The following is a 20,139-nucleotide window of genomic DNA, read 5'->3' as shown; positions in this document are numbered from 1 at the left end:
TTTTCTGATCACAGCTGCCAGTCCTTGCTATCATGAAAAGTGTGCTCTGAACATTCTGGCACATCTGTTCTGGGGCCCTTGTGTAAGTTTCTCTAGGGTCTGTACTCTAGATCAGGGGATCAGGGTTTAGCAAACTGAAGTGTGTGGGTCAAATCTAGCCAGTAGCCGATTTTTGTTAGGTTATGGTTACCTATTGCCTATTTCCTTGAGCCAAGAATGCATTTTAGATTTTTAAAGGGTTGAACAAACAAATGAAACAATGGCAACTATATGACAAGACTGTATGTGGTCCACAAAGCCTAGAATTATTTACCACCTTGCCTTTTACAGAAAACGTCTGCCAATCCCTGCCAGGGACTCTGCATCTAGAGTCCAGAGGAACTGCTGATCTGCGGGTTGTACACACAGCCAATTTACAAGCTAGGGCCAACCTGCTCTCCAGAGCAAAGCAGCATGAATGTTTCTCTTAATCCACATCCTCACCAACACTGGGAATCGGACATCTTAGGTTCTGCCAACCTAGCAAGTACAATGGTTTCTGTTTTCTTACTCTGGTGATTAAAAAGGTTTAGCATCTTTTTATACATTCATGAGCTCATGGGCCACTTATGCTTTTCCTTCCGTGAAATGCCCGACTGTGTCTCTCTGCCATGTTTTAATTGGGCTATTATCTTTTACAATACTGATTTGTGGGGGTGACCTACATATTCTGACTGTTAAACCTACACCTGTAATATGTCTTCCCCCAGTCTGTGGATGGCTTTAACTTTATTTATGTCTTTTAATGAAGAGAAGTTCTTAATTTTAATGTAGTCAAATTTATCCAGATCTTGGCCTTTTAAAAATATTCAGATTATCTTACAGGTGGTGCTGATGAAAAAGGGACAACAAGCAAATACGAAACTAAAATAGAAAGCAGCTCCAACTCTATTACAAAATCGTTTTCAAAAGAAGAATATTATGTTCAAATAAAACTAGCAAATAAGCCACTATGTCAAATAGACTCACACTGCTCAAGGAAAACATTCTTCCTACATAAGAGCTGTTCAAGTCAGAAATGACATGAACCCTGAACGGACCCCGGGGGTAGGCCCATGACCTTCTGCATCAGTGAGATGGCAGATGTGGGCCTTAGCTGACCCAGGGAAAAGAGGAGCTAGGCACCTCAGCAGGTGCCAGGACAGGTGCACAGATGAATACTCTCAGGTGTACTGATCATCCCAGATTCTACCAGCCATCAACTGTCACTATGAAAAGTCAGTTCTGATTTAAAGTGCGAGAATCATCTAATCACTTCCTAAAACAACTAGGATAATAGGAACGATGTCTTTAAGTCTTAAAATAAGACAAATACCCACCTATTCTGTCCCAAGGAAAAGGAAGTTTGGATTTGGAAAAACCACCACTGGAGGCAAATTTTTCATAATCAACTCAGAGGCTGACAATCATGAGCTTTCCTAAAGTTGGACAGTAATGTGGTGATCACCTTGAGACCATCTACAAAGTCATGCAGATGGAGAAACCACGGAGGTGAATCTGCTTCAGGTTCCCTTCAATCTATGTAAGAGGGAGGACAGAAACCTCAAGATCACCAAAGGAAGCAAAACTTCAATCTGCAGGACCAAGTTTTCAGTAGCAACATGGGAGGGCACAGTTTTGACCAGAATGGCCTCTAACCAACAGGCACAAAACAAATACGAAAAATAATTTATCTTTTATCTTGTTCACCTCCCTAAGCCATCTTAAATCCTTTCTGAAATCAGGTGCGGTTACTTAAATTAGGCAAACTCAAAGTTAGTCACAATTAGTCACAACAGACTAATGAGTGGTATCAGTGAAAATGGCTGAGTAAGAAACTCCAAAAGTCTATCCTTCAATAAAAGCAGGAAAAAAATCCTGGCAAAATCCATCAGATACAACTTCTTTGGGACCTTGGAAACTAACTAAAAGCTTGCAGCAATCAGAGGCACACTTAATCATGAGAAACCAGCTGAATCTTGGTAAGAACAGTGAGCTCAGTGGCATTTTACCCAATCCTGAACCCATGTGCCAGGATAGTGGCCTGGAGGATAACAGTCTGTGATCCTGGGACAGGTATCTGGCAGGAGGTGGAGGGGTAGTGGAGAAGAACAGACCTCATTTGCAAAGAATTTCGGTGGTTTGTTTTGACCAACTCAAAGCACTTAGCTTTACCTTAATAGACTCAGAATTCTCCCAATGCTGAGGTGGCTACTGGTGATGGTGGCGGGGGGGTGGTTACTGAAAACATTTAGGGGCAAATTTATTAGTCATCATTGCCTGGAGCAATCAGTACAACTGAGGGAAATAATAGATTAACCAAAATGTTGAGAAGAAAAGCTGGGGGAAAAGGGCTCTGACAAGCTCCAATGTGTTTCTGGGAATCTAGAAGGCCACACAAATGCCCAGGGCTGTGTGCATGCTCAGGAAAGACCTGAGAAGACCTTAAGCCTCTGGCTGACCTTCAGGTTCTGCACAGAGAAAGTGAATGGTAAGTAAGAGTTGTTGACTGCCCAGCTGAGTGTTGAAAGCATACTCCAACACTCATAAAGACTCTACCTGAAAAGACTGGGAGATCATTTTGGTTGTAGGCACTTAAGGAAATCTGTGTCCAATCACTAGCTTACTACTACGCTAATCGAACAGGGACTTCAGTGACCACAAGATAAAGAATATAAACTTTACAAACTTAGCTCAAGAATTCATTACACAAACAACAGTTATAACAACAAATCCTGGGGAGAAGGGAGAATCTCATTTCCAGATTTGCCACATTATAATATTAAAAATGTCCAATTAAAAAAAAAAACTACAAAGCATGCAAAGAAACATGGAAGTATGGCCCCATACACAGGGGAAAAAGCAAAAAATAGAAACTGTCCAGGAGGAAACCCAGACACTGGACTTATAAACACTTTAAATCAGCTATTTTACATGTATTCAAAAAGATAAAGGAAGCCATGTCCAAAGACTAAAAGGAACCATCAGAACAAAGGCTCACAAAACAGAGTATCAATAAAGAGAAATTTTTTAAAGGCACAAAATAGAAACTCTGGAGTTGGAAAGCACAATAACTGAAATGAAATACTCACAATTGGGGCTAAACAGCAGAACTTAGCAGGCAGAAGAAAGAATTGTAGAACCTAAAGATGAGTCAACTGAGTTTATCCAGTATAAGTTACAGAAGGGAAAATACAACAAAGAAAAATGAACAGAGCCTCAAAGACCTGTGGGGCATCATCATCACACCAACATATATATTAGGGGAGTTCCAGAAAGGACAGGAGGGAGAGAAAGGGTTGGAAAGAATATCTGAAGAAATAGTGGACAAATACTTCCCATAGTTGATGAAAAATATTAATCTGCACATCCAAGAAGCTCAACACCATATAGGCTAAACTCAAAGAAATCCACACTAATATACATTATAATCAAACTGTGGAAAAACAAAGAGAAAATTCTGAAAGCAGCGAGAGAGAAGCTATTCCACTCATACAAGGATTTCCTTAATAAGAGTAACAGCTGGGCGCCTGGGGGGCTCAGTCGTTGAGCGTCTGCCTTCAGCTCAGGTCATGATCCCAGGGTCCTGGGATTGAGGCCCATGTAAGGCTCCCTGCTCCGCGGGAAGCCTGCTTCTCCCTCCCCCACTCCCCCTGCTTGTGTTCCCTCTCTCGCTGTGTCTCTCTCTGTCAAATAAATAAAATCTTAAAAAAAAAAAAGAGTAACAGCTGACATCTCCTCAGAAGTCAGGGAGGACAGAAGACAATGGACGACATGTTCAAAGGACTGAATGAAAAAAATTAACTAAGAATCCTGTATCTAGCAAAAACTATTCTTCAAAAATGAAGGAGACTCTCAACAAAAAAAATAGAAAACTGAATCCAACAGCATGTTAAAGGTATTATATACCATGATCTAGTGGGATTTATCCCAGGAAGGCAAGAGTGGTTCAGTGTAAGAAAATCAATCAATGTAATGTACCACATTACTAGAACAAGGGAGAAAAAAAAACCACACAATAATCTCAATTGATGCAGAAAAAAAATAGCTGACAAAATCTAACACCCTTTCATTATAAAGACCCTCAGAGAACTAGGAATAAAAGGGAACTACCTCGGGTGCCTGGGTGGCTCAGTTGGTTAAGCGACTGCCTTCGGCTCAGGTCATGATCCTGGAGTCCCAGGATCGAGTCCCGCATCGGGCTCCCTGCTCGGCGGGGAGTCTGCTTCTCCCTCTGACCCTCCTCCCTCTCATGCTCTCTGTCTCTCGTTCTCTCTCTCTCAAATAAATAAATAAAATCTTTAAAAAAAAAAAAAAAAAAAGGAACTACCTCAACAAGATAAAGGATATCTATGAAAAACTCACACTTCATGGCAAAAGACTGAGAGCTCTCACCCTAAGATCAGCTAGAAAGGGAAGGATGTATGTTTTCACCACTGCTATTCAACATTATATTGGAAGCTCTAGCCAGAGCAAGAAAAAGAAGTAAAAAGCATCCAAATAAGAAAGAAGGAAGCAAAATTATTTCTATTTACAGATGACACGGTCCTACATATAGAAAATCCCAAAGAATTCACAAGAAAAACAACTAGAGCTAATAAAGAAATTCATCAAAGTTGCAGGGTACAGGATTAAGACAGGAACATCAGTTGTGTTTCTATACAACAGTAATAAACAATCTAAAAAGTATATTAAAAAAGCAATTCCATTTACAATAGCATTCAAAAGAATAAAATACCTAGGAATAAATTTAACCAAGGAGGTAAAAGATTTGTTCACTTAAAACTACAAAACAACTGAGGGGTGCCTGGGTGGCTCAGATGGTTAAGCGTCTGCCTTCGGCTCAGGTCATGATCCCAGGGTTCTGGGATCGAGTCCCGCATCGGGCTCCCTGCTAGGCGGGGAGCCTGCTTCTCCCTCTGCCTCTGCCTCTCTCTCTCTCTCTGACTTTCATGAATAAATAAATAAAAAACATTAAAAAAAAAAAAAAATTAAAAAAAAAAAAAAACTACAAAACAACTGCTGAGATTAAAGAAGACACAATTAAGCAGCAAGACATGTGTTAGCTCCAAAACAAGTCTATGTACATGGATTAGCAGAGTAAATATTGTTATAACGGCAATACTACTTGTTGGTTAATTTATGTGTTAACGTGAATGGACCACAGGGTGCCTAGATATTTGGTCAAACACTATTTCTAGGTGTTTCTGTAAGAGTGCTGGATGAGATTAACATTAAAATTGGTAAACTGAGTAAAGCACACTGTCCTCCCCAATATGGATGGGCATCATCCAATCAAAGGCCTGAATAGAACAAAAAGGCTGACTCACCTCCAAGTAAGGAGGATTCTTTCTATCTGCCTTCAAACTGAGACATCGGCTTTTTTCTTACCTTTGGATTTGAACTGAAATACCAGCTCTTCTGGATTTTGAGCCTGCTGGCCTTTAGACAGGAACTACACCATTGGCTCTTACTGCCTCAGGTCTTCAGATTCAGGCTGGAACTAGGCCATTGACTCTCCTGGTTCTCCCGCTTGCCAACTTACCCTGCAGATCTTGGGACTTGCTTGCCTCCTTAACAGTGAGAGCCAATTCCTTATAATAAATATATCTTTCTAAACAAGCGTGTGCATGCACACATGTGCACACACACATGGGTTCTGTTTCTCTGGAGAACCCTAATACTCTACCCAAAGTGATCTACAGATGCAATGCAATCCCTATCAAAGCTCTAATGGCCTTTCTTCGACAGAAACGAAAAATCTGAGCCTCAAATTCATATGGAATTGCAAGGGACTGCAAAGAGCCAAGACAACATTGAAAAACAAAAATGAAGTTGGAAGACTCACACTTCTCAAACTTACTACTTCAAAACCTACTACAAAACTACAGTAATCTTAACAGTGTAATACCGGCATAAGGACAGACATACAGACCAATGAAATACAACTGAGAGTCCAGAAATAAACCCATATAGCTATGGCTAAATGATTTTTGATAAGGATACCAAGACCATTTAGTGGTGGAAAAAAAAAAAAAGTCTCTGGGACAACTGGGTAACCACAGGACGAAGGATGAACCTGGACCCTTACATCACTCTATATATACAAACTAGGATCAAATGAGATTACCAACTAAAATGTAAGAGATAACACAAAAAACTCTAGAAGAAAACATTGGGGCAAATATTCATAACCTTGGATTTGGCAAAGAATTCTTAGATATGACACCAAAAGCACAAGCAACAAAACAAAAAATAGATAAACTGGACTTCACCAAATTTGAAAACCTCTGTACATAGAAGGGTGTTACCAAGAATATGAAAAGACGGGGCGCCTGGGTGGCTCAATAGGTTAAGCGGCTGCCTTTGGCTCAGGTCATGGTCTCTGGGTCCTGGGATCAAGCAGGCATCAGGCTCCCTGCTCAGTGGGGAGTCTGCTTCCCCCTCTGGCCCCCCCCCCACTCATGACAGGTACTCTCTCTCTCTCAAATAAATGAATAAAATCTTAAAAAAAAAAAAAAAAAAGAATGTGAAAAGACACAAAATGGGAGAAAATACCTGCTAACCACATATCTGATAAGGGTCTACTATCCTAAATACATAAAGAGCCCTTACAACTCAACAACAAAAAGGCAAACAACCCAATTTAAAAATGGGCAAAATATATGAATAAACATTTCTCCAAGGAAGATACAGAAATGCCCACAAGCACACGAAAAGATGTTCAACATCATTAGTCACTAGGGAAATACAAGTAAGAACCACGATGAGTTACCACTTCATACCAACCAGGATGGCTGTAATTCTTCTAAAAAGGTAAAATAACTAGCATTGATGAGGATGTGGAGAAATTGGAACCTTCATACACTGCTGGTGGAAACATAAGATGGTTCCGCTGCTGTGGAAAACAACCTGGTGGTTCCTCAAACAGTTAAACATAGAATTCCCATATGACCCAGTGATTCCACTCTTAGGTACATACCCAAAAGAACTGAAAACAGGTACTCAAACATATGTACACACATGCTCACAGCAGCACTATTCACAATACCCATAAGGTGGAAACAACCAAAATGTCCATCAACAGATGAATGGATGAACAAAAGGTGGGATCTCCAATAGATTATTATTCAGCCATAAAACGAAATGAAGCAATGGTACAGGCTACAACATGGATGAACCTGGAAAACGTTATGTTCAACGGAAGATATCAGAAACAAAAGATCACATACAGTGTGATCCATTTATAAGAAATATACAGAATAGGTGAATCCCTAGAGACACATAGTAGACTGGTCATTGCCAGGGGTTGAGGGGAAGAGCAATGAGGACTAACTGCTTAATGGGTATGGTGTTTCCTTTTGGGGTAATGAAAATGTTTTGGAACCACACATAGGTTGTGGTTATACAACACTGTGAATGTACTAAATGGCATGAATTGTTTACTTTAAAATGGCTAAGTTGTGTGAATTTTATGTCAATTAAAAAAATTAATGTTTAAAAAAAGCTGACCATCATGAGATATTACTTCACAGCCACTAGGATGGCTATAATAAAAGAAAATGGAAAATTCGAAGTGTTGGTGAGGACATAAAGGAAACTGGAACCTTCATACACCGCTGGAGGGAATGCAACATGGTGTGGGCACTGTGGCAAAGTTTGTCAGTTCCTCAAAAAGTTAAACAGTTACCATTTGACCCAGAAATTCTACTCCTATGTATATACCCAAGAGAATCGAAAACACATGTTTACACAAAGACTTGTACACATATGCTCAAAGCAGCAACATTCATAATAAACAAAAAGAATTAATAGCCCAAGGGGTCCCAGAAAGAGATGACCAGATAAACAAAATGTGGTCTATCCACACAATATACTATTATTTCACCATAAAAAGGAATGAAATACTGAGACGTGCTACAACGTGAATGAACCCTAAAAACATTGTGCTAAATAAGAGAAGTCAGAAACAAAAGGCCACATACTGTATGATCTCATTTATATGAAATATTCAGAATAGGCAAATCCAGAGTCAGAAGGGAGATTAGTGGTTACCAGCCGCTGGGGCAAAGGGAAAATAATGGACAGGAACTTTTAGTGGTTACAGAGTTTCTTTTTGGGATGAATGAAAATATTCTGGAATTAGTGCTGATACTTTAAAATATTGTGAATATACTCAAAACCATTGAACTATATTTATTATTTTTGAAGATTTTATTGATTTCTTTGACAGAGAGAGACACAGCGAGAGAGGGAACATAAGCAAGGGGAGTGGGAGAGGGAGAAGCAGGCTTCCCGCTGAGCAGGGAGCCTGACGTGGGGCTCGATCCCAGGACCCCGGGATCATGACCTGAGCCAAAGGCAGATGCTTAACGACTGAGCCACCCAGGCGCCCCTGAACTATACTTTAAATGATAAATTTTTTCTTATTAAAAAATGTAACGTAAAAAAAAAAAAAGTAACGTAGTATAATATAAAAACCACTCTTCAACAACCCCAAGGAGAAAAATAATAATGGCAGTAACAACATAAAAAAATGGCTAGCACATTTGAACCTGATGTAATAAAATTCTGTCCATATTTAGATCCAAAGAATTTCATATCATTGTATTTTAATAAAAAAATTAAAAGTTGAGGAGTGCCTGGGTGGCTCAGTCAGTTAAGCAGCTGACTCTTGATTTTGGCTCAGGCCATGATCTCAGGGTCCTGGGATCGAGGGCCGTGTTTGACTCTGCACTTGGCGTGGAGTCTGCTTGAGATTCTCTCTCTCCCTCTGCCCCTCCCCCTGCTTGTGTGCCCTCTCTTTCTCTCTTTAAAATAAAATAAATCTTAAAAGTTGAGAGGGGAAAAGATATTAGAAGGCACTGAAACACTCGAGGTAATAATGTTTTAAATCAAATAGAGAGGGGCGTCTGGGTGGCTCAGTCATTAAGCATCTGCCTTCGGCTCAGGTCATGATCCCGGGGTCCTGGGATTGAGTCCCACATCAGGCTCCCTGCTCCGCGGGAAGCCTGCTTCTCCCTCTCCCACTCCCCCTGCTTGTGTTCCCTCTCTCGCTGTGTCTCTCTCTGTCAAATAAATAAATAAAATCTTTTAAAAAAATAAAAATAAATCAAATAGAGAAAAATAAGTGGCCAAGGGACGAGTGCCAACATCAACACATACCCTGCTGAGTGCCCATGCACATGGTAAATGGGTATCCACTGGAGCTGGCCAGATCGGAACAACGCTATCTACTGTAAGTATAGTTCAAAAGCTGATAGCGTGTTCAAAGGCCCCCAAACTAAAAACCACTGTAAAAAGAAAGTTCCTGCAAACATATTTACTGAAAATGCTAAACTTTTCCATCTGTGATGGCAATTTCTAACCTGCAACTGCATCTGGACATCCACACCAAGCTACAGACAGGCCAAGAATCCCATCGTGTGCTCCACATGTAGGCTAAGCACCAGAAGTAGCAACGTTAGAAAAGTCACATCTTTGGAACTTTCCAAAATATGTGATCGTGAAAACCTCTGACTAGGTTTCTTGATTTAAATATACATATTTTATTTCACTTGCTTATACATGGGTATAAAAATAGTTAAATTCTGCCTTAATTTCTAAAGTTTAGATGCGACAATTATAGGTTAATTAAATCCTATAATATTTACAATAACTGTGTTGAAGAAAACTAATGCACACTCAATCCGATATATTAAAGAGGCGGTAGAGGAAGGGCGACTCTTGGGCACAAGTGGATTAATATCTGACAGGCCAGTCTGGGGAAGCAGCCTGGGGGTTACCACACCCAGAGTGGACACACGTGCCTCCGGCCAGAGCGCCGGGCCGCGCAAGTGATGAGAACCTGAAGCTACCGCCAACACCTCACCTTTTCAGCATCAAGTGTGGGAAGAAGATGTTTGCTTCCACACATCAAGAAAAATGTTCTCCTGGGGCGCCTGGGTGGCTCAGTCATTAAGCATCTGCCTTCGGCTCAGGTCATGATCCCGGGGCCCTGGGATCGAGCCCCACGTCAGGCTCCTGTTTCAGTGGGGAGCCTGCTTCTCCCTCTCCCTCTGCCTCTCCCCCTGCTCATGCTCTCTCCCTCTCTCTCTCTGTGTCTCAAATGAATAAATAAAATCTTAAAAAAAAAAGAGAGAGAAAGAGAAATGTTCTGCTGGACAGAAACAATAGACACACGAAGCAAAGAGAGCACATTGGAAACTATAAGGTAGGGAAGGGATGGGACTGAGAGATGACTCCGGGGGTCTGTGCACTCTGGGGAAAAGAGAAGCCAAGAGCAGAAACCACCGGGAAGCAGCAGCCTTGGAGGTGGTGGCCGGGGCTGCCCCAAGGACCAGGGCCTGCCCAGGGCCTGACCTTCGTAGTTCTAGAACTCCCACTCTGCCGTGTCCTCTGAGTAGAATTACTACTCTATTATTACGTTATTTACTTTTGCTACATGTTTAGGCATGAATTTATTACATTCTGAGGCCATATTTTTATCCAAATGCAAAAACTTCTATTTGAGAAAATTCACAAAATTTTGGTTTCTAGTCAGCTCCGCAGGAAGCCCCCCTCTCTCAGCTGAGGCATATCCGTACTTAGGGATACAGCAAAGAGCTGGACTGGATTCCTCTGTGCCTTCATTACTCTAACGATTTATCTTCCCTACTTGTGATTTAAGTTGAGCTACATCTTACTTGGAGATTGGAAATTGGAAACCAAAGCACATCTGCTGACAAAAGGGTGTTCCAAGAACTGGAAAGCCCGGGGAAAACCAAAAAAGGGAAGCATCAGATAAACAAAGAAAATGGCTCCTGCCAGCAAGAAAGTACTAAACATAACATGGATGTAGGAAAATGAGCTCGACATCAAGCCCAGCAGGGGAATTAAAAATATCATTTAAGTAATGCCAATAAAAGATGAGAGAAAACCATAAACAGACAGGTGTGCTCTGTTGATAAAAAAAAAAGTTTTCTGGCAATACGTGTTTATGCAAACATTTCAGCACAGGCTCTTTTCACGATACCTGATGCCAAATGCTCAGCTAGGAGAGAGGGCCTGTGGATGACGCACTGACAAAGTAAAGAAGAGAGGAGACCCGATTCTTCTCCAAACAAACAGGCAGATCATAATCATGTATGAAAAGCCCCACTTGAGAGAGAGAAAGAGACTGGGGGGGAGGGGCGGTGAGGCAGGACAGACGGCGACAGGACAGACGGCTGGCCACAGGCTCCCAGCTGGAGAAGAACCAGATTAAACCCCAGTATAAAACTTGGTCCTAAATCCTTTAGAAAAACAACAGCTATGTGAGGCCCAGCACTGCCAATATTCCTTGATTTAGGGATTTTTTGTAAAGCACTCCTTCAACCCTGACTGTGCAAAGAAGCTGCGCCTCTCCTGGCCCAGGGCCAGAGTCCTACCGTCTGGGAGGGAGACAGGCTGAGGCCCAGGGCATTCGGCGGGCCACAAAGAGTCACATCCAGGTGGACGCGGCCCTGAGGCTGAGCCTGGACAGGAGGCAGAAGCAGCTGCACACGTGTGATAAGGTTCATTTCCCTGGAGCATCAACTTTACTTGAAAATATGAGTGAAAAACATACAGCGTGGTCACATGAAGGACTGGATTACAGTATTTAAATCGACTTTTAGAATAAAGCATGAGATTTCACAAAGCACTGGCTCTTATATCAATGTCTCCCCCCCAAATCTCTCCAGCAGACTCCCCCCTTTCTGACTGTGGTCTAAAGGCAGGGGCTGTCCGGGTGCTGATGCGGACACTCTTCTCTCCTCCGCACACTCATGCTGGCCCATCGCACCCCCTCCCAAGACCTCATCCGGCAGACCTGTACCCATGAGCCTCTCCTCTGAGCACCGCAGTACCACCCTTCCTGAGCTCCCAGACCACCTCGCTCAGTCTGTCCTGCTACACAGGTCCCTCGTATTTAATGCAGCCAACGTGCAATTTGCCGTTCTCGGTGCTTCCCATCCCTAGCTGACACATCTCTGCCCCCGCCACAACAACCTGCTCCCACCTCAGGAAGCACCACCAGCACTGAGCCAGCCGCCCCAGCAGAACCGTCCTAGCCTCCCTGGTTCTGACAACCATTTACTGACCAAGACCTGTGGGTTTCAGCACGCCTGATCTAACTCCCTGTCACCACCACCTCTGTGGATATAGGGTGTACATTTTTTTTGAAGATTTTATTTTTTTAAGTAATCTCCACACGCACTATGGGGCTCGAGATCAAGTGTCGCATGCTCCACCAACTGAGCCAGCCAGGCGCCCCACGGTGTACATTCTGTTGCTAGGGAGATGCTCTCAGATCCAGTTTACTTATCTGCAGTCTTTCAGCTAAAATAACCCATCTTGAGCTTCTAGTCCAAACCTTACATTTTATACATAAGGAAAACCAGGCACAGACAAGCAATGTGCTTATAAGGTCCCCCAAATTACTAAGAAATCAGCAACTGATTAAAGAGCAAAACTGATGACATTCACATACAGGAGAAACACATACGGACTAAAGCCAACATATTTTGAAAAATAAGCTTTTTTCTGTAATACATCCAGCATGATGGGAATACTACACAGCTACACAAAAAAGAATGAGGAGGATCCGTGTATACTACGGTGTGGGCCTCACAACATGCTGTTTAAGTTTAAAAAACAAAAACAAGATGGAGAAAAGCTGTATTGTATGCTACCAATTTCTAAAAAAGAGGGCTGTGTGCACATACATACATTAAAAATAGATCTGTTACCTATGGAGGAAGGAAGAAACAGGGTATAAAGATTAGGAACAAAAGCCTGATTTCTGAAAATATTTTATTTTGATTTGGAAAAATGAAAATGTTTTATAAACTTACAACAAAATTTTAAAAGAAGCTATTCCTTCAAATTCAAATAAAAAATGGATATGACTGTGTAAACAAGTTGCTGGCACACTAAGGGGCTGGCTCAGTGACTTTAAAGCTTAATTTGGCAAAATATCCCTAGGGATGTATACTCTAAAGACAAAAAAACCTGCAGGAAACCCTAAACTGTTCTCAGGAATCATACTGTTGGTAATATATTGGTATTGTTATTCTAAAGTATCACATAGATTTTATAGGATAAAACAAGTAATGATGCTAATGTTGTTAGAAACCAAGGTTTTCAGCATTAGAGAAAAGACATATCAATATAAACACAAAGAAGTAAAAACCAAATAATACTAAATTTGAAACAAACAGTATGAACTCATGATATTTTCACTTAAAAAGCATATTTGCTAGGCTGTCTGTCCAAAAGGCCTGGAAACAATAACAGCCCGGTAGCAGTGAGTCTCCCCAGTGCCCAGAGTGTGGTCTCAAGATTTTCTACAAAAGGGAACCAGAGCTGCTCAGAGAAAGAGGCAATGCCAGGCCTGAGGCAAAGAAGTTTAGAAGGAATCGGAAACATGTTACCAGCACAGAAAGCAAGGGAAGGAAGAGTGTGGGGCCCATCAAAGGACAAAGGAGCCCACTCAACGAGGCTCCGCTGGCCATAGTGGCTCAATGTTAGCATCTGTAAGAATCCTAATTGCGAGGGATTTAAACATACCACAGAGGACTAATTTCATGAGTTTGTCACACTACTTAAAACAGTCATTGGTCACTTTGGGAGTGGCCGGAGAACCATCTCACTGTTTTGAGATCTGATAAAGAGAAAGAACCAGCATTGATCCTCCCTTTTCTATTTGAACTGCCCTTTAGGGTAACCAAATACTTAAGGAGGGGAAGTTTCTATCTGTCGAAGTATTTCAGTTACTCAAGGCAAAGTAAATGACGAAGCGTGTAACACCATCATTTCATGACTTCCAGCGACTGAGGCCAGGCTGGCCCCGAGCCCGGAACACCTGCTGAGGGCACAAAGCGCCGCTCTGCAGGGCCTGTGCTCCAAGGCCGCGTGGGCCGCGGGCAAGCCGCTGGTCTACCCACCACGTCACAGCAGATGCAGCGGGCAGAACGCGCTCAGTGGAAAGGGCAGAAGTCAACACAGGGAAACCTCGGACTACAAACAAGCAACCAAGAAAATGCACAGAGGAAAAGGGACAGGGAGGGGTTGTCGAGTGATGGAACAGACTGAAGGGCCGCATCCGCTAGCTGCCACTGTTTGAACCCTGCTCCACACAAACTAAAAAACTCAAGACAGCTGAGAAAAACTGAGTAGTCCTGTGATTATGAATGATTTTTAAATAGCAGTTTTCTTGATACTTACCAATTTATCAAAAATAGCTATATATTAGATCTCACTTTGGATGCAAATATTTCAAACCCGTTTTATATTTATTTTACTGTTCTAACATATTAAAGAGTTCTTAATTTCAAGTATAAAGTGCCACTCAAGTCACAAATTAGAGACTAAAACACAGGGTATTTTGTTTCCTTTCAAACTCCTAGAGAACGATGGTTACAGAGCAAACAGTCCAAGTATCAAAAGATGCAATCCTGAGCTGAGCAGGCCTCCAGCCTGGGCCACTGGCAACTTCATGGCAGTGGGTGTCCTGCTGGGAAGGGCGGGCCTTGGGCTTTTGGAGGGCAGGCCTAGGAGGCAGAAACCCCTACCCCTGCCCTGGGTTTCAAACACATTCATCATTACTGGGCCATCAGGTGTAATGTCACCTATTCTCCAAGTGCAATGCTGGTTTAAAAAAATGAGAAATACAAGTAAGTTAGACAACCCCAAAGCACGGTGCCACGCGTGTGGAAGATACTCAGATACGTCTGTCACAGAGTGAGACTGCTAACGCCAAAAATGAGTAAGTTCAAGATGTGTTTTAATCACTTTATTTTTATGAAAAGCAAACTAGTTCCAGCTGCAAAAAGAAATCTATACAAATCAAAATTTTCCAGTGACGTACCCGTGTGTCATATGCTGTAAGGAAGATACAGCAAAGCTCAGTCCGGGAGGAAGAGACTTCGGTAAAGAAAGAAGCGAAGCAGTGCCAATCTTATCCTTCTTCAAAGAATGTAGTGGAGTCTCTTACCTGGGGAGTAAGAATAATACTTGGTCAACTCCACCGGGAATATTTTTCCAGATTTTAAAAACAGAAATCCAAAAATGTAAATTAAAAAAAAATGATCAAGAAAGAAGTTTAAAGAAAACATTTTAACCACTCTACAGAAACATGTGCTTTGGATTTTCCACATTTTTTTAGTTGGACACAAATTACAAAGTCTGAATATGTTCAGACTATTTTAATTTTAAAATAACTTTTATCACGGGGCGCCTGGGTGGCTCAGTCGGTTAAGCGTCTGCCTTCGGCTCAGGTCATGATCCCAGGGTCCTGGGATCGAGCCCCGCATCGGGCTCCCTGCTCGGCGGGGAGCCTGCTTCTCCTTCTCTCTCTGCCTGCCACTCTGCCTACTTGTGTTCTCTCTCTCTGTCAAATAAATAAATAAAATCTTTAAAAAAAAATAAAAAAATAAAAAATAACTTTTATCATGAAGTATTGCACACATAAAAAGCACAGGCAACACATATGTTCGCTACACAAACACTAGTCCAACTACCATCCAGGCCAAGGAAGGAAGATAACACTGCTGAAACCCCAAAAACTCTGGGTGCCTCTCCGACCCCAAGCCCCTTCCTCCCCCTGTGAGCAGCAACTACCCTAGCCTTTACAGTTATCACTTTACTTTTTAGATGTACCATCTAGGCATGCAGCACTGATATAGCTTCCTTTTGCCAAAATTTGAATTTTATATACACAGAATTATATTGTATGTATTCTTTCATCTTGCTTTTTTTTTTTTTCTCCACCTCTGCTGCTGTACCTGCCATTTATTTTCATTGCTGTGTAGTATTTCACTGTGTAAATATACCATAATTTACTTATCCATTCCCCTGTCCCCTGGGTAGTTCCTGCTTTGGAGCAAACACACACTACTGATAGTAGATCTTCCTGGTGCAGCTCCCTCAAGCACATGAGCACGCATTTCTCCCGTGCAGACCCAGAAATGGGACTGCTGGTTACTGGGTATCAATTCACCCTTGCTACATAAAAGCCAGACTATTTCCCAGATCAGTTGTTACAATTATACTCCCACCAGAAGCGTGTAAGAGAGTTCCTGGTGCTCAACTTCTTCAACAAGATTTGTCAGGCTTTTTAATTCTTGCTAACTGAATGGCTGTGTAGTGGTATCCTAAGAATTCTTTGTTACATAGACTTTTACAATTATTTTGAATAGGGGTGCCTGGGTGGCTCAGTCCATTAAGCATCTGATGCTTGATTTTGGTTCAGGTTATGACCTTGAGATGGAGCTCTGCTTTGAGCTCTGTGCTGGGCATGGAGCCTGCTCAAGATTCTCGCTCTCCCTCTCCCTCTGTGCCCCACTCTCTCTTGGTCTCTATCTTTAAAAAAAAAAAAAAAAAGAATTTTTTACATTTCTTACATCTGTAAGAATTTTACATCTGACAATCGCTGCAATGCAATTTTTTAAAAAGTAGGCTCCAAACCCGTGTGGAGCCCAAAACAGGGCCTGAACTCAGGGCCCTGAATCAACACCCGAGCTGAGGTCAAGAGTCAGACGCGTGGGGCGCCTGGGTGGCTCAGTCGTTAAGCGTCTGCCTTTGGCTCAGGTCATGATCCCAGGGTCCTGGGATCGAGCCCATCAGGCTCCCTGCTTGGCAGGAAGCCTGCTTCTCCCTCTCCCACTCCCCCTGCTTGTGTTCCTGCTCTCGCTATCTCTCTCTCTGTCAAATAAATAAATAAAATCTTAAAAAAAAAAAAAAAAAAAGAGTCCGACGCTTAACCAACTCAGCCACCCAGGCGCCCCTGCTACAATTGTGCAGCAAGCACCTGTTCATTTTTCTAATGGTTACTGTGCTACGATTTCTCACCAGATTTAATGAACTCCCCAGTCTCAGTCCACCAGCTTCCAGAGACACTGACTCCAACCCCCAGGCACAGGCGGCCGTGTGTCAGTCAGGCCTGGCCAGTGAGAGCATCCTATTCCCTGGTCAGAGCTGGTTTTCCCCTGTGAACATACAAGTCAAAATTAATGAAGTCTTTTCTTGCTCCTCGGGGACTACAAAAGATTCTCTTTCCCAAAGAACTCGAACATGTGGAAAGCAGCCTGCCAACTAGGACTACCTATCCTGAACTTTGTGTGAGCCAGAAATGAACTTGTTTATAATCTATTTATTTTGTTATGGGGCCTAGAGTTGCCCACCATGTTATGTGAAATGGCACTCTAGTCCTGCTTTTTGCCTTAAAATATATTTTGTCTAACACTACACAATCTTGCTCTTGGTGTTTGCATAGTTTATTTTTGCCATCATTTTACTTTCAACACTTCTGAATCCTTTTAGATGAATCTCTTGTAAACAGTATACACTTGGAATTTTTTTTTTAAATCTTATTTTAAAAAAACCTTGGTATCTTTGCCTTTTAAATGGAAAATTTACTCTATTTACATTGGAAGCCATTCCGAATATGTAGATTTATTTCTACTATTTTACCAGGGGCTATCTGCCTCCTTCAGGATTGTTATCATTCTAATCCCCGCTTCCCAGTAATCTAGAAGCTACAGGTTCTGTTTTTATTCTTTTAATGGTAACTTTAGAAATTACAATGTGCAGGTTCTTCTCAAAGGCCACTGTATCTTTACCCTTCTCCCAGATAGCAAGGACTTTAAAATATTATCTCCATTCATATTTCCAGTTTATGTCCTACCGTTGTGTATTTACACATGTGCACGAATTTTTGTCGCCATTAACGTTTTATGTAACATTTAATCATTTTGGTTAGAGAGAGAATCCTTTCCTTTCTCGTACTGAAGGTATCACTCCCAGCGCTGTGTGGCTCTCATTGCTGGTGTTGAGAAGCTGCCCGCTGTCCCTTTGTAGATAATCATGTGCTTCACTGCCCTGTGTTTGGGTGTGGATTTTTTACTTAGGATATCTTGTCAAGCCATTTGTTGAACATCTTAACACTGCAGTTTGGCTTAACTTTCCAGAAAAATTACAGCCATTATCTTTTCAAACACTGCTTCTGCACTGCCCCTCTCCTCTCAGAACCCAATCACTACTTCCTGTGTCTCCTGCCTTCCCTTTGTGCTTCCTGCATTTCCATCTCTTTGCTTCTCATTTTTCTGTTTGATCTATTAAGACGGTGGATTACATGGATTGATTTTCCAGTGTTAAACCAATTTTTCATTCCTGAGATAAACCTCACTTGATCATTACGTAATATCCTTTTTATATGTTTCTTTTCTTTTTTTTTAGATTTATTTGACAGAGACACAGCGAGAGAGGGAACACAAGCAGGGGGAGTGGGAGAGGGAGGAGCAGGCTTCCCGCCGAGCAGGGAGCCCAGTGTGGGGCTCGATCCCAGGACCCTGGGACCATGACCTGAGCCGAAGGCAGACGCTTAACGACTGAGCCACCCAGGCGCCCCTCTATGTTTCTATATGGATTCTATTTGCTACAATGCATGGAAGACCTGTGTGTAAGACAAATGCACTTGGTGGTTTTCCTTTATTGTAATGTCTTTGTCTAGTCTTGCTTTCAAGGCAGTGCTGGTTCACAGAATGAGATAGGAAATATTCCCTCCTCTTCTATTTTCTAGAAAAGTTTTTGTCAGATTAGTATTCCTTCTTCTTTAAGTGTTTAATACAATTTACCAGTGAAGTCATTTGGGTCTGGAGTTTTCTTTGAGGCAAGGATTTTTTTTTTTAAGATTTTATTTATTTATTTGAGAGAGCACGAGAGAGAGCATGAGCAGGGGGGAGGGGTGGACAGAGAGAGAGAGGGAGAAGCAGACGCCCAGCTGAGCCGGGAACCCAATGCAGGGCTCGATCCCAGGACGCTGAGATCATGACCCAAGCCGAAGGCAGAAGCTTAACTGACTGAGCCACCCAGGCGCCCCAAGGATTTTCATTACCAATTCAATTTCTTTTATAAACATAGAGTAATGAAAGTTATATATTTCTTTGAGTGAGCTTTGATAGTTTGTGTTTGTCGAGGAATGTTTTCATTTTAAGTTATCAAATCTATTGGCATAAAATTATTCGCAATTTTACTCTTACTACCCTTTCAATGTCTGTAGGGTCCGTAGTGGTACCCTATTTTACATCCTGTTATTGGCATTAATGTTTCCTTCTTTCGCCGATGACAGATTTTTCTGGATATGATGGTTATCTTTAACTTATCACAATTTACCTGCAAATACTATTATGCCACTTTAAGTATAGTGATACCATATTTCCATTTCTCCCCTCCCATCCTTTGTACTACTGTTTTCATTTATTTACCTCTACAAGTATTATAAGGCCCATCATATATTGTTATTTTTGCCTTAAATAGCCAATTTTTTTAAAAAAGCAATTAAAAGTGAGAATATTTATCCACCTATTGACCATTTCTGGTTCTTTTCACTCCCCTCTGAAAAAATTTCCATCTGGTGTCATTTGCTTCTACCTGAACTTCCTTTAAGTGTAGGTCTGCTGGCAATAAATTCTGTCAGCTTTTCTTGGCCTAGAAATTGTGATTTCACTTTTATTTCTGAAAGATATTTTCTCTGGGTACAGAATTCTAAACTAACAGGTTTTTCTTTCGGTGCTTTAAACATGTCACTGTGTTGTCTTCTGGCTAGCACAAGCTCGGACCAGATGTCAGCTGTCATTTCTGTCTTGTTCCTCTGTAATGTCTTTTCTTCTTGCCTTTTTTTTTTCCTCTTTAGCACTGGTTTTTCAGCAATATCATTATGCAGTACATTGGTATGGTTTTCTTTGTTTATTCTATTTGGGGTTTTTGAGCTCTGTGGTTTGTAGTTTTCATCAAATTTGGATTTTGTTTTTCAGCCATTATTTCTTCAAATGCTATTTGCATTCCCTCCTCTTTTGGAAGTCTAGTTACACGTATCTGAGAACAGCTAATTTTGTCTCACAGGTTCCTAAATATTGTTATTCTCTCTTCAGTCTTCTCTTTTTGTTTGTTTTTTAAAGATTATTTATTTATTTATCTGACAGAGAGATAGAGAGCACAAGTAGGCAGAGTAGCAGGCAGAGGAAGAGGGAGAAGCAGGCTCTCCGCTGAGCAGGGAGCCTGACGCGAAGCCCGATCCCAGGACCCTGGGATCATGACCTGAGCTGAAGGCAGACGGTTAAC

At 41.7% G+C, this 20,139-nt stretch overlaps 1 protein-coding gene across 10 annotated transcripts in view; it reads right to left on the bottom strand.

Moving 5' to 3' along the window:
- TRAF3 (TNF receptor associated factor 3) overlaps positions 1–20,139 on the bottom strand; it is a 110,233-nt gene that overhangs the window by 34,896 nt on the left and 55,198 nt on the right. For 5 of the 10 annotated variants that reach the window (XM_078054249.1, XM_036099500.2, XM_078054248.1 and 2 more), the window contains exon 2: positions 14,888–15,013. The exons of 1 other annotated variant lie outside the window; for it this stretch is intronic. The gene's annotated coding sequence lies outside the window, so the exon portion shown is untranslated. Of the gene's footprint in view, positions 1–14,887; positions 15,014–16,869; positions 17,007–20,139 lie in introns of all 10 variants that reach the window. 4 more of the 10 variants (XM_036099499.2, XM_036099503.2, XM_036099504.2 and 1 more) reach the window with 1 other exon arrangement.

Source organism: Halichoerus grypus, chromosome 8, assembly GCF_964656455.1.
Source record: "Halichoerus grypus chromosome 8, mHalGry1.hap1.1, whole genome shotgun sequence".
Taxonomy (NCBI): Eukaryota; Metazoa; Chordata; class Mammalia; order Carnivora; family Phocidae; genus Halichoerus; species Halichoerus grypus.
The sequence above is the reverse complement of the archived record's forward strand: the minus strand, read 5'-3'. Positions and strand labels throughout refer to the sequence as shown.